This window comes from Ambystoma mexicanum, chromosome 1p (assembly GCF_040938575.1).
Source record: "Ambystoma mexicanum isolate Mex_15411 chromosome 1p, UKY_AmexF1_1, whole genome shotgun sequence".
Lineage (NCBI taxonomy): Eukaryota > Metazoa > Chordata > Amphibia > Caudata > Ambystomatidae > Ambystoma > Ambystoma mexicanum.
This window is the reverse complement of record NC_090921.1, coordinates 1,208,926,354-1,208,941,411: the sequence shown is the minus strand read 5'-3', so window position 1 is coordinate 1,208,941,411 and position 15,058 is coordinate 1,208,926,354. Positions and strand designations below refer to the sequence as shown.

At 45.1% G+C, this 15,058-nt stretch overlaps 1 protein-coding gene and 1 pseudogene across 1 annotated transcript in view; both read left to right on the top strand.

Annotated features, from left to right (window-relative positions):
- The window catches only part of SCN1B (sodium voltage-gated channel beta subunit 1), a 609,798-nt gene that overhangs the window by 590,720 nt on the left and 4,020 nt on the right, over positions 1-15,058 (top strand). The window lies entirely within an intron of this gene.
- LOC138572176 (non-POU domain-containing octamer-binding protein-like) lies at positions 2,672-4,153 on the top strand (annotated as a pseudogene).

The window sequence follows — 15,058 nt, the reverse complement described above, 5'->3', positions numbered from 1 at the left end:
CCACACCTGGCAAGCGAGTAGTTACCTTTCCTACCAGAGAATCCACAGAGGCATGCATCATTCATTGTGTCTCATTCACTAGAATGCAGACAGGCAAGTGCTTGAAATCCATATAGCCTCCCATGATTGGTCTGAGCTCAGAGGGATGAGACTGGTATGCTGCAAATCAGAGGTGGGTTTAATAATTATGTGAACTCCCAGACACCATGCCCAAACCTAGACATGGTTTTATATTCACAGATTATCCAGCCACTCGGTTGATCATTTATTATACTCATGGGGTCTGGGACAGAAGTGCAAATTTAAATGCTTCCTTAGTACTGGAATGCCTTTCCTATGACAGCAGCTGCCAAATATTGTACCTGTAACTCCTCAAACTGCTCTGCCACGGGAGAGCAGGGTCTGCAGATCAGAATACGAGTACAGTAAACAAAGGTGTACACTATGTTTTTGCATAGAGTTTGGTGAAAGGGGGTTCGTTATCAGACCCCTCTTTCTGAGATGGATTACCCGCATAATTTTATTATTAAAAATCATACAATGTACTGCTTTAACACACTTGCCATATTGTAATACTTCACAAGGGGTCAGGATTAATCAATGCTCAATTGGGGGGGGGGCTCCTAATTGGGAGCTGGAGCAAAGGCAATGATGAACGACTGGGCAATAGTTTAGGGCACATAATGGGCAGAAATGAGTCAGCAAGCACATTCATATTGAGATGGACACACATGATGAGAGAACAAATTAGAACTGAATTTAGATTTGAGTCTCATTATGAGTGTGCCGGTCTGGGAAAAATGGCTGCAAAACAGCCGCTAATACCGGATCTGGCAATTTTCACAGACCGACACATTTCGACTTTGCCGGTAGGGGCAGTGAACTACCTACCAGCAAAGAATTGTCCCTATCACCGGGACCAGTACTACCAGTGCTGGCGATAGGGTGGGGACACCATGCAATGAGAATTTACCGCTGTTGCCGTCATAGGATATCGGGGCCAGTAATGGTAAGGCAAGCATGCCGGTAACCCACCAGTAGCACCAGCAGGTTACCATCAGACTCGTAATGAGGGGCTTAGACTGTATTACTTGCTGTCTCTTCATTCTGACCTCATGTTTTTGCTTTTCTCACAGCACTTAGAAACAACCTTATGGTGGTGTTCAGCACTAAACGGAAAAAACTGAATAAAATAAAATCTATGTGGGCAAATTGGAAAGAGTGAGAAAGAATAAAGACAGACGGAGGAGGCGTGTAAATTGTGCGATTAGGCTTGAAAGGTCAGAGCAGAAGAATAAGAGTGGGGCCCAAACGAACAATGAAGCACTTGACCTGGCAGTATTCCTTAAATAACCAGATGGATTTGAAGTGCAGGGGCTATAAGTGGAGGAACAGAGTGAATATCAAAGACTATCTACTCAAGGCAATACCCCTGATTGGGAGGGGGAGGTGTGTTTGGGAGGGGGGAATGTGCTAGGGACCACGAAAAAGAACCCAGCTCATTACCACATAGCGTGAGCCTGCTACTTTAGATATACTTAAGTGCTGCTTGCTAGTTGCCTTAGTGTCTTTAAAATAGATCATGAAGGTGTTGGAGTATGGGTGAAAAGTTAGGATGAGGGACAGGAGATCATGTCCAGTGTAACTCAAGTGGATTTTGAGATGAAAAGGCCATTTTCATTAATTGACCAGCCGCACAGAACACACATGCCCACCAGTTCTTTGGGTGGTGTAGAATCTTGTGTCATCCTGCATTCTTTCAGTAGGAGTACCTGTGCGCTTCTGTGAATTAGACTCTATATTGTGAAGACGATTGTGAACCTCTTAGGATTTTAACATATTTATCAATTTACAAATCTAAAATGTTATTAGAGTGCACCGATTCCGCCAATCCAAACTTTTCCAAATCACCCTCTGGGTTTGGATGGGGAGATTTGACTGAGCTTTTCCTGCGCTTATATGTGAGGTCGGCATGGTTGGTGTTCCTAATCAGTATTGCAAGCAATGGCATAGGCAAAAGCGTGCTAGTGGCTTGGCTAGCGTAGGTAGGAAGGATGGACCTTTACTTTGAGCGACACTAGGGTAGTTGATGCAGAGTGAGACAAAAAGTAAATAGAATTTAGCTGAGGGAGAGGTAGAAAACTGGATGGGTACATATTTGAAAATACCAGAGTTTGTTAGAGGCAGCGGCTGTAGCTTAGAGGGACAGATGTTTTACTAGGAAGGAGAGAATACTGGTGACCCCCACACCTTACATGTCTATATGATATTTGTGGTTAGTGACTGCTAGGAAGGAGAACGCCCCACAGCTGAATGGAGGAAGGAGTTTGCATGTGAGTGACTGTCACTCAATGTGCAGCAGGTAAATCAATGTGATGTGATTTATGGAGCTGAAATGTAGGTGATTTGGGTGAGAATCCAGACTGTTGGCGGGTGCACCACATCATGAATATGGCACTCGGTTTGCCCAGTTTAGCAAGGCAGAGGTTTACCCAGACTTACAAATGACACAAGCATGACACTTGCATGCTGCTGAGGAAACGACGGCCTGAGCCCAGGCCTGGCTTTCCCTCCCCCGAACGCGGCTTTACCCTCCCTGCGCCCCGTCCCCCTCTGGGGCAGTGCCCAAAGCACCTTGCACGGAAACAGTTGATGCCACACCATCAAGATGATGCAAGGCGGCAACCGCGGTTACGGCGGCAGGCGCATGGAGAGGCAGATTCATGCCCCCCGAAGGCACCCCCAGTACCAGATAAACCCCTTCCTGCAGCACTACATCATGGAGGACGAGCCGCTGTCCCCCACCAACGGGGAGGAAGAGGAGGAGCCCGTCCCCAGCGTCAATGATGGGCTCACCATAGATTTAACCAACTTCAGGAAACCAGGAGAGAAGACCTACAAGCAATGCAGTCACCTCTTTGTGGGCAACCTTCCCCAGGATATCACAGAGGAAGAATTGAGGAAGCTGTTTGAGAAATATGGCAAGCCTGGGGAAGTCTTCATTCACAAGGACAAGGGATTTGGCTTCATTCGACTGGAAACTCGCACATTGGCTGAGATCGCCGAGGTTAAGCTTGATAACCTGCCATTGCATGGGAAGCAGCTTCGTGTTCACTTTGCCTGTCTCAGCGCTGCCCTCCAGGTCCGCAATTTGCCTCCCATTGTCTCCAATGAGCTCCTGGAGGAAGCTTTCTCAATATTTGGCCTGGTTGAACAAGCAGTGGTAATTGTGGACTACCGGGGAAGTGCCACGGTCAAAGGCATTGTCGAGTTTTCGGGGAAGTCGGCTGCCAGAAAGGCCCTGGACAGATGCTGCGATGGCTCTCTTCTATTAACTACTTCTCCCAACCCAGTGACAGTCGAACCAATGGATCAGTATGACAATGAGGAAGGATTGCCTGAGACCAAATGTATCATAAGGAGCGAGAGCAGACTCCTGGCTTTGCTCAGCCTGGCTCCTTTGAGCACGAGTATGCCATGTGCTGGAAAGCTCTCATTGAAATGGAAAAGCAGCAGCAGGAGCAGGTGGACAGGAACATCAAGGAAGCACATGAGAAGATGGAGATTGAGATGGAGGCTGCACGTCACCGGCACCAGGTCATGCTTATTGGGCAAGATCTGATGTGGCATGAAGAGGAACTCAGGAGAATGGAGGAAACCCACAACGCAGAGATGCAGAAAAGGAAACAGTACAAGCTCAGGATTGAAGAAGAGCATAAACGGCGTGAGGATGAAGCACGCAGACAGCAAGAGGAGATGATCAGGTGTCAACAAGAAGGTTTCAAGGCCAGCTTTGCTAACTCGGAATCCGGCTACTCAAATGCTCAAAGTGGTCTAGGAGGTGGCAGCTTACATTTAAAGGCAAGGTCATGCACTTGGCACGGATATCCAGAGAAGCAGTTCAGGATGAGAGAGGGCGCAGGAGATGCGGATGGGACAGATGGGAATGGCAGGTGCAATGCAGATGAACAATCGCAGTGCGATGAGAAGTGCTCCAAGTGTTCCAGCAAGTGCAGCTGCAGCTGCAGGGACCGGAACACCAAGTGCAGCAATGACTCAGGCACTGATGCCTGAGGGCTCCACCATGGGAATGATTTTGTTAAAAGCAATACAAGCTGTTAGAACATACCAACAATAAAAGAAGTGTTGGTCAGGAACCAACCATTACGATAGGACATCGCTCCCTGCGGACCGCTTTAGTCAGAACAGTGCAATGAAGGACTTGCCGGAGCCCTGGCAGCAAGCCAGGCACCACCTGGTTTCAACAGAGGACCCCCTGGTGGAGATTTTAGACCCAATAAGCGTTGTAGATATTAGATCTTGTCCCCTTCTCGTTGTTGGGAAGGGCATTGCATATATGCCAGAGTTTCTTTTTTTCATGCTTTTGTATTGTGGGCAAAGCTGCAAGTTAGCTGCACAGCAGTCATTTATCACATAGAGGTTTTATTTAAAGTGAACAGCTTTGTGCAAATTGGGTCTGTGCAGAGCTTTTTGCCTGTCCAGCCTGAATGTAGTGATCCCAATGCCTTCATCATTCCGAACAGACATTGCAGCAGCCACCACTCAGTCTGCCCCCAAGAAGCAGCACTATTTCATTTTATTGTATGGTTATTTGCCCGTTTCCAATGTGACTGAGGTTTTAAGTCTGCTTTTGACCCAATGTTCTTGTTGATGGTACATATAGACGCCATCATGCAGTTAAACTGAAAGGGGGTTTAACTTTTAAAAAATGTAGTTGTTGACTTCTGCAAACTTTTGGTTAGTTTAATGCAGCCCCTTCTAACGTCAAAAGTTTTTTGATAACGTGTTGTACTTATGTACAGTTTTTTTAAAAATAAATACTGTATCCCAACCTGAAAAAAACCCACAGAAAATAAATAAAATCTATTGATCAACAAAGGATTCAGCAGAAAAAGTAAGTGAAGTTTTACTTGTTTACAACCCCCCTATCCCCAACAAGAGCAGAAATCACACCAACTATAGGTTTACTATTACCTTTAGGCAATTGCTCACTGTGGTTCTCAGGACATTTGACCCATTCCTCTCTCCACACCTGCTCCAACGCTTAACATTTGAAGAGTTCCTTCCATGCAGAGCTCATTTCAGGTCCTGCCACATGATTTTAATGGGGTGTATTTCCAGACTGTAATGAGGGCATCCTAAAATGTGAAAGGTCTTTATCTGCACAAGTGCAAGGTCAGCTCACCAACAGAGTGATCTGGCATTCTCTTCTAGAATCTTCTGATACAATTAAAAACTCTTGGTTTCGACTATGGTGGCCAGCTACCAGGTCCCGAGGCAGGTCCAAACCATCACATTCGAACCACCATGCTTTACCATTGCAACAAGGATCTTGTGTCAAAAGCCATGTTTGAGATTTCACAAAATAGTTCTACTTTTGTATTTTGCGTCTATCATTTATGTTCTCTGTGGCAACCTTCGGGCAGGCAGCAATGCTTCTTTGAGAGAGCAGCAGTTCCCTCTTGCTATCTGTCCATTAATCTCATACTTATTCATTTTTTCTGATAGTTACGTCATGCCCGTCCACATTAGCCAACACAAATTTAACCTGCAGATCCCTGGAGGTTGCTCTGGGGTTCGTAGTGACTTAATGGATGATTTGCAAATTTGATCTTGTCGAGATTTTGGTTGGGTGACTGATTGTGGATAGAAACTGTTATTTTGAATTGCCCCCAATCGATAGATTGCCGGGCAGTGAATATGCAGAGCCCCAAATGGTGAGAAGTAATTTTTTAGCGTTCCAGTCTGATGAGCATTGCGTTTCTGTTTTCTTTTTACAAAAAGGAAGTGAGTGCCTACACTCATCTCTGAGGATGTACCTAATAATATTTTTTTTTTATTGTGATATAGTTTACGTTGATACTTTACACATTAATATAACTTTTACATAAAAGGAACAAGAAAAAGAACATATATAAAGTAAAAATTATCATTAAATCTATATCAAATTCCCTAAACAATCAAGCCTTCATGTCTTCATCTCATAGCTTTAGGAGAGCAATAGTTACAGTTTAAAAAAAAAAAAAAGCATGTAATGCCTCATAATGGCAGCTAATCTTCAGGGCGAGCTTCCAGCATATGGTTAACATGGCAATAATAGTAGTTTTCTGTTATAATAGTTTTTGCATAAATGCATTCCCATGATAAATGTCAGAGCCCAATAGGCTTAAACAGTAAATGTTCAATAGATTATATTTATGTCCTCCTATATGGTTATATTAAGACTTTTTTCCACCTTTAGCCAAATATTATATAATGCCATCAGAAATCTCATGCTGTTAGAATTGATGCAATGATGCCAGAATAATTCCTCTTTGATATATCCATGATTATGTACAAAATTGCCCAAGCCAAGGTTTATGGCAGTTAGCATCTGGTGGCATTCAGTCAACAAATGTCTGGCCGTCTCAGACTGATTCCTCTCCTTGCATAAACGGCAAAGTCGTAGTTCAGGAGCGATCCTATCTCTTCTCCCGGTGATCGTTAATGTGGGTAGTTGTTCGAGCCTTAGAAGTAAGATGAACCGTCTAAGTCTCACATCAGGGCACAAATTGAGGTAGCTCTGAGGTTTTTTAAAATTGTAAAGTCTATACTGGACAAACTGTTAGCTTTTCAGTTTCCAGAGATGGGCATAGTTCTCAAGCCAATCCCAGAGATCTATCCGTTTACTCAGGGCCCTCTGTGCTTCCTCTGTAATACTTCCCACCCCGGTTTGCCAACCAATGTCCAACAACAATTTGGACATTTGCTCTTTCGCAGGACATTTGGGGTTCTCCTTAGAGATCTCTTGGTAGACGGCCTTTAGCAGCCCATTATTTGATTCACCACACATTCTCAGATATAGTAAGCCTCGCTTTTTTAGGACTTGAGCTTTCAGTGAGATCAATCGCAGTTCTAGTCTTATTATTGCCATGGGAATTTCTGGTGGTAGACCCAAGATAGAACGCCCAAATTGTCCTTCTATCACCTGTAGCCATTTCAAGTCGGTATTAAGGAGAGCTAATTGTACCTAATTGTTTAAGCGCCTAAGTCTAATCATCTTCTTTAATTGAACTACCAAAGTTTCATTTAGTCACTGTTTGTCTAATTCATACATATTTTGATTTTTAACACGACATGACATTGTTTTTTTTAAAAAACAATGTCTATAAGGTGATTTCAGTTACTAGAGGTGCAGTGGCAGGAGCATTCAGCTAATTTTCTACATACATTTTTTTGTGTAACGAGTGAGTCATTGAAAGTTGCTCGTTGCACATAGATTTTTATGAAACACATGACGGTATTTTTCAGAAAAAACATTGCTCCAGGTATCTCTTTAAAAGGCTTGGTGCTGTTGTTATACAAAAAAAAAAATTGAGAACATGTTGCATCTGTGTGCAGGTTCACCTCTAGTGGCTGAAATCACCAGCGACCACCTAATGGCCTAGGCCTTCTGACAGCTTCAACTGAAGAGCAATGCTCTTCTCAGTTTACTTTACTTTACAATACATTTGTACCGCGCACCATGGACCCAAGGGCTTAAGGGCGCACATAAAGACACAACACAGTACAACCCCACAGTAAGAGAGACAACAGATTATCCATGGGAAGTCAAAGAGGAAGGTCCAAGCAAAAGAGTCCTGACAAAATAGCAGGGTTCTATTTTTAAAGAGATCAGTAGACTTAACTTCCCTTAAATCCGCAGGGAGGGAATTCCAGGCTCTCGGGGCAGCTGTAAAAAATGCTCCTTTTAGGACTAAGCTGGTATTACAATGAGGAGTCATCAATTGATTGGTATTATTCGATCTTAGAGCTCTGAGACTCTGTTTCTTCACCAGACGATCCTTCAGGTAGGTTGGCATAAATCCCATGCAACATTTATGCGTGACTAATAGTATCCAGTACTGAACTCTTACCCTCACCGGGAGTCAGTGCAGGCTCTGCCTTGTATCCGACACATGGGGCTTCATTACGAGTCTGGCGGTAACCCTTAAATGCAGCAGTAGCGCTATTATCCCCGCATTTAAGGGTCCACCAGATCATGGGCTTGGCGGATTTTCCCCCTACTCTGAGCTGGGGGCAAATCCGCTGCAAATCTGCTGATTTTCGGTGCTATTACCGCTGGCGGGAAATCCACTGGTGGTAATAGCGTGAACATTCCCCATTGGGCCCAATGGAGAATGAGGAATTGCCGAATGGGCCCAATGGGCAATGGGAACCAACCGTCCCGCCAAACCTGTGATCCGGCGCTAATTGCGCCGGGTGGTTTGGCGGTAGCGCTAATAGCCCCAGCGGTAGTAGCACCAGGGCTACCGCCCAACTCATGATGAGGCCCACGGTCTCTCCACTTTAGGCCTTTGACCATCCTAACTGCACTATTTTGAATAACCTGTAAACGCTTACACTCTGATTGCGGAATACAGATGAGAACACTGCAGCAATAATCAATCTTCGAGCCTACTATGGCCCTTGCAACAAACTCAGCATTTTTCTGGGAGATGAGGGGCCTAAGGTGAGCTACTAGTTTTATACAGTACGTCGAAGAGGAAACCAAACTACTGACCTGTGCTTTCATATTACGGTTCTGGTCCAAAATTATACCTAAGGTTTTGACTTTCTTTTTGGCCTCAATTTTACAATCTGTGATAGAGAAACATTTATACAATAGACCCAACTTCAAGATCTTCTTCCGAGTGCCCACAAGCATGAATTCATTCTTTTCCTTATTAAGAGCCAGTCCACTCTGCTCCATACAGGTTTGAATGATGTCATAAACTTGTTGATTCATCCTCACTATGGGAACCTGTTAGCGGGATGACACATTGTGTGTCATCTGCGTAATTGGCAAAAGTAATACATTTGAGCTCCAATAGCTCATCGAAAGGGACTGTGAAAATATTATAATGGGACGGGGAGACACATGCTCATTGAGGCACGATATATGATAATGTAACTGACCTAGAATCAGCTTCTCCACTAGAAAGTCTGCACTGTCTATCGCTCAAGAATGATGCGACCCACTGGGCGGCGTTCTCTGAGAAATTAGGCACATCCTTCAATCTAGTGGTCAGAATGGAATGATCCACTAGGTCGAAGGCCACGGAGAGATCCAATATCATAAGGAGCGAGGCTTGGCCATTGTCCATGGCCTCAAGTAACTTGCATTTCAAGCCAAGAAGTGTGGTTTCAGTACCATGACTTTGTCAGAAACCTGATTGGAATTTATTCAAAATCTGGTGGTGATTGAGATGGGAGGAAATTTGATTGCATGCCACCCTATCCAATATCTCGTGATGGGCCTATAATTTGTTGCTGTGAGTGGACAAAGCCCTGGTTTCTTTAGAAGGGGAGTAATCCATGCTTTTTTTACCCCCCGGGAATGTGATTTTCCAGAAATTTACAAATTTGCACAGGGCAGAAACTAGTATAGGCGAATATGCTTTAATGATCAAGGATGTGCAAGGGTCCCTTTGCATCTGGTGGCTTTAAGCTGCGTGATGATCTTCGCCAGATCTGATTCATAAATGATTGAGACGTTAAAGCACTGCTGAGAAATAGACCCACATAAAGTATCTAAATTGTCTATCTCAAGCAGCTTATTTAAAGTGAGCTTTTTAGCCTCGAGCCTTTTTTGATTTTATCTAATTTGCCCATCATGGCATCCTGAATTGAGATACACCAGGCGTCATCTTTCAAGAAGGAGTCCTTACTCGGACCCTTGGGAGATTCTTGTACTCTAAGGATTTTAAACAATTCCTTACTTTCTGAGCTTGAATCTCCAATTCTAACATTAAGCATCTCTTTTTTTGCAAGCAAGATGGCGGTTTTGTATGCCTTGACCGCATTCCAATATAATTCCAGGCTAGAATTATCTTGAGTTTTTCTCCAGGCATAGAACTATTTTAGATTAGTTGATATAAGTTTTTGTAAATCTGCAATAAACCACATATTAACTTTCCTGTCATCAGAAAATTGTTCTTTCTTTAGTGGTGCTAGGGTCTCAGAGATCTCGTGAAAGGAATAGAGAAAAAGAGTGGTCATATCTTGCAATGCAACAGTATTTAGAATCTCTGGAGCTAGGGTGGAAACCCATGGTTCTAATGTCTCTGATGTAAGTTTCTTAACATTTCTTGCTCGAATGCAATCCCAGCCTTTACATATCTTCCTTACAGGCATTACTTTATTGATCTGAAAGTGAATGAATGAGTGGTCCGACCATGGACTCGGAAGAACTTCAAGTGCAGTGATATTAACATTGTGGGAAGCCATGTAATCCAGCATATGTCCCTTGACATGACTGGGATCTCAAACCATTTGCTGAAACCCAAGAAGACCCAGTGCATCCTCTAGAACAGTGGCTGTGGTGTTGGTATCGCATCCAAGCCAAACATTAAGATCACCCATCATCAGAAATTTGGTGTTGGGTTTGAGAAGAGGAAGTAGGAGATTGCTCAACAAATCCAAGCAGAATATGTAAAGAGTGTTGTGTCTATTCACCTGCCAGCCTTCTCCAAAAATTAACATAAACTCTACTGGGTCTTTAAGAAAATATAGCTTTTCATTCAAGAATGCTAAACTTTTGGACTTCCTTAAACAGCATTAGTGTTAAGGAACTTCACTTCAAAACTATAGTAAACATTAGGTAAGGAGTTGTAAACAGTTCAATCGATGAAGTCATTCAATACTAAAATGAGGGTGGTTGCTGATTTGATTTGAATGTAGGACAGGCATTTGTTCAGAATATAATACTTTAGGGCAACAGTTGTACCAGAGTGATCATTCTACTTTTTAGCTCCATAATATGCCAGTGAGGTGCAATAGTCACCTATTGTGCACCTAGAGAATGCTTTTTAGAGGGTGGGTGGATTTCTTATTAGAAGAAGTTGGCACAGTTCTTGAGCAGATGGTAGCCTTTCAGGAGGTGGGGATCCATTCGTAAATCTGCCCAGAGCAGATTGGGATCATATAAATTACCTGTGGGAAAAGGGGTTTTGTTCTGCTCTGGGTTAAAGCTGGGGGCAGCAACACCGACTATTGGATTGCAAAGCCATTTTGAATGAAGAGAACATTTCCAGTGCAAAAAAGGTTGAGTGAGTCGGATAGGAAATTGGGATGGGACATTTAGGGCAAGGTGTGTTTGGAAGCTGTGTATGGTTCAGAATTTGTCATTCCTTTTTTGAGTGAGGTTTGCCTTCTAGCAGTGATGTGTTATATTTTGCACCAAAATGGACATATGGGGGTTTGGTTTGGAGGGCTTCCTAGGGCAGTGTGGATACAATATCAGAAATGTTTACACATCTTGCTGTTGTGCATTGGACATCTCACATTAGATATCTTGCATTGCGATGGGAGCCATATAAACCCGGAATCAAAAGATTTGGCAAAGTAGGTTAGGAGAGGTAGGACTAGCAGCAGGAATCTGGTGGCTACAAGAGAGGTAGGATGGGATAGAATCTTACATGTATTTGAGGATAGAGTAGTGGGATGGGCTAAATTTGGACGGGTACAAAGAGGTCCTAGCAATGGTCATCTGGATGTGGAAGTGGTCCAAGGGCAAGATTCCAGTTGGCTGGAAGAGAAATAAAGGTTTTTGACAAGAAGAATGACTTTGAGGACCCTCTTGCATTCTGGACATGCAGTGGCCCCCGAACAAGATTTTGGCTGGAGACCAAGGTAGCAAACTGGAACCCTGGTAAGATCTGCATAGCTTGAATCAGGCAAGGAACTGTGCAGACCAGATCAAACTTGTGATGCTGGAAATGCCTCCTAGTCCCTGTCCTGCCACTTCCCTGTGTGTGTATTCTTTGTTTTCTGACACTGCGGTCCAGCCTGGCCCTCTGGCAGTGCAGCTCTTCATGTTTTCATTTGGGAGAACAGCATTCATGGGATACCCTTATGGGTAGGGGTACACCCTTATATCCCTTATGTGTGTTTTTGGGCACCTGTGTGTTGCCCGCAGAGCAGGGAATGGGGTGGAGCCAGCTACATGTCAACTTGGAAGTGGCTCTGAGTGTCCTCCATTTTTGGGACACCCAGGCCTTGCCATAGGAAACAATGGATTCCTGAAGAAATGCAAGATGGCCATTGTGGCCTCTTGGTTTCTATTGCCTTTTACCTTGTTTGCCAAAGTCCTGGGAAGCCCTGCCTCTGTCCCTTTCTCCCTGACTGGCTGTTGGGTGGAAATTTTAAATTTGTGGTTCTGGAGGTGCCTCCTGTCAGACTGGCTGGAGGCTTCCAGGGGGCTGTGTGTTGTGGGAACACCCTTGGGGTGGGACCTGTGTGAATGGAGTCTTAGGCGAACTCCCATTCTGTGTTGTGAGTGTCTGGGTTCTGTGTGTGACACAATGCTGAGATAGCCCTGACTGAAGCTGGCATGAATGCAGTGGGGTGTGCTGAAAGGCTGGGTGCTTACCCCAATCCATATTCTGTCATATGGGTGTTTGGGTGGAGTGAATGGCCTGAATGCCTGTAAGTCTGATTGGCTGCCTGCCTGCATGAATGCCCTTCTGTGTGGTCTGTTGACTGAGACTGGGAACAAATGTGTATAGCTATTGTCCCTGCACTCACCAATTTGTTCAGAAGCTGAAGTCAAAACCGAAGCTGATCACTGAAGTCCAGCTGGACGAAGAAGATTGCGGCTGCTTCTCTTCATGGAAACCCAAAAGCTGCTGTGCCGCTCCATGGACTGATTCAAGAGAGGACCTGGATAGGAGACCTCTCCCCGAGCTACGAGGGACCATCGTAAAAACTGCTGCTCTTCACCAGAAGTACCCTGGAAGCCAGTACTGTGTTCCTGCCATCCGGAGAAGGGGTCTTCGTGAATCCAGAAGAGGAGTGCCTGGACATATCGAATCGAAGAAGTCCAGTGGTGTCACCCAGAGTCTCGCGGAGCGTGGGTGACCACTGGAAGCCTGTTGCAGTGTAGCACCCAGAAGAGGGGGTACCCTGGCATAGTGCTGCTTGACACCCAGAGCTGCAAAAGTTCCAAACTACTGAAGAATACTTTACGGGACATTTTTGCCATCATCACTGACCACTTTATCCCACCGGAGAAGGTGCACTGAGTGCATAGCAAGGTCTGCTGGTGGGTTTCTTGCTACCAGATTCCAACAAAGATGTCCCCAGGGTCCAGGCTTGGTGATTGTCTGTGGTTCGCTCCAGTGGTCGAGTCCAGGTCACCAGAAGCCATCCAGATATCCTTTTTGCGAATCCCAAAACCTGACAACCAAAAGTGACCTTTGCATCCGTCGCAGCCAGAAGTCATCAAAGGTCCCCATCGGTCCTACTCTCACCTGCCAAGCCTTTGAGGAGCCCACAAGTTTCATCTTACCAGGACTCCTACAGTCAGAGTAATCGTCAACCAGCGGAGAGCACTAAGAAGAGCAAAACTGTTGACCTTCAGAAAGACTTTGGTTTCATTTTTATTCTTGGACTCAACATCCCAGTGGCTCCTTCTTCCAAGGGTGGCCATCCTCGAAGGGAATCATTGAGTGAAACTGAGAAACTCTGCCACTTCACCTGCCACGGTACAAAAGGTACTGTGACAAGGAACAGCATCTTCTAGCCTCAGGAGTCGTCCAGGGGTCCCAGATTCGTCTTGGATCCCGATCCCCCGTGGCCTCTCAGGTACTTTGGGGTGGTCAAACCTGTAAAAAGAAAGTAGAGTGTTATTGACCATTTTTGGACTGGGCTGTAAAAGATAAGATAAGTTACTTCCTAACTTTTCCATTAAAGGTTGCCCAGGTAGAGGGACCCGCACACAGAATTGTGTATCTAGTTTAAAGAAAGCATTCTGTCACTATTCATAATGAACCTGCCTTTCTTCTGTGAGCTTTTCTTACATTTATTTTAATTTTACTGTGCATTAGTAAGGCACTTTCTACAACAGAATTGTGTTTCATAGCACCACAAAGCTAAGTGAGAAGGGAACAGGGGAAATAAAAACAATGGCGAAACAGTAATATGCAGTCATGGTTCTACTAGGCTTTGTATCATTCGGCCAAGCAAGTGCATTGAGGAGAAGTGCAGGGGAAGGGGATGGAACGTGGTACAGAGGAGTGGACAAGTGCTCTAGGAGGGCCCAGAAGGGAAGTGCTAAGGGGAGCTGAGGAGGATAACCTCAGGATAAGTGCTGGTACAGGTGACTCTCAAAGTTGGGATGTGGCGCCACCGAGAGGGGCCTGCAGGGCAGTGCAGCGGGGGAGGGGTGCTGGTATTGACTGGGAGGTAGGGCCTGGGATCCTGTGCGATTCATGGGGATCAGGCCACCAGTCACAGCGGCATTGGGGTGATTAGCAGGGAAGGGAAAGAGGTAGAGAAGTGCAGAGTATTTAGCAGTTTCCGGAACTTAAAGAGGTCCGGCTCAAGTCTGAGAGGGGCAGGAAGGCTGTTCAAAAGGGAGGCACCAGCCTAGGAGAGAGACCTGCCTCCCACTCTTTGCTTGGAGAAGCGTTTGAGAGTCAGAGAGTTGGAATTAGAGCAGCGTAGGGCTCTAGGATGGGAATATTTAGGGAGAGAAAGTTGGCGCTAGCGTGTCCCAGGCACCAGAAGGCCTTGTGGATGATGCAGAGTGTCTTGAATTTGATCCTTGCAGCCACCGGGAGCCAGTGGAGAGATTTTAGGGATGGAGAGATATGGTCCCTGAGCTTGAGACCAAGGATACTGTTCTGGATTAGCTGGAGGGGTCAAAGGGAGGAAAGAGGGAGATTGAGAAAGAGACTGGCACAGTAGTCCAACCTGGAGACGACCAGAGCTCTGGAGACAAGGATCTTCTGGGGGAAGGTGAGAAAAGGAAGAATCCCTCTAAGGAGGTGGAGCTGGAAGTGGGACTTCTTGGTGAGGTCCATGATGTGAGGGGTGAAGGAGAGTGTGGAGTCAAACATGACTCTGAGGTTTTTGGTCTCACAAGATGGTGGAGGGCCCTGCAGTAGTCCAACCTGGAGAGGACCAGAGCTCTGCTGTTACACCTCACTTAAGAATTCACATGTCTATTTCAACTATCATCTGTTGGTGCATTTATTACTGAAGTAGTGTGTGGTACCACATAGAGTGTATGTAT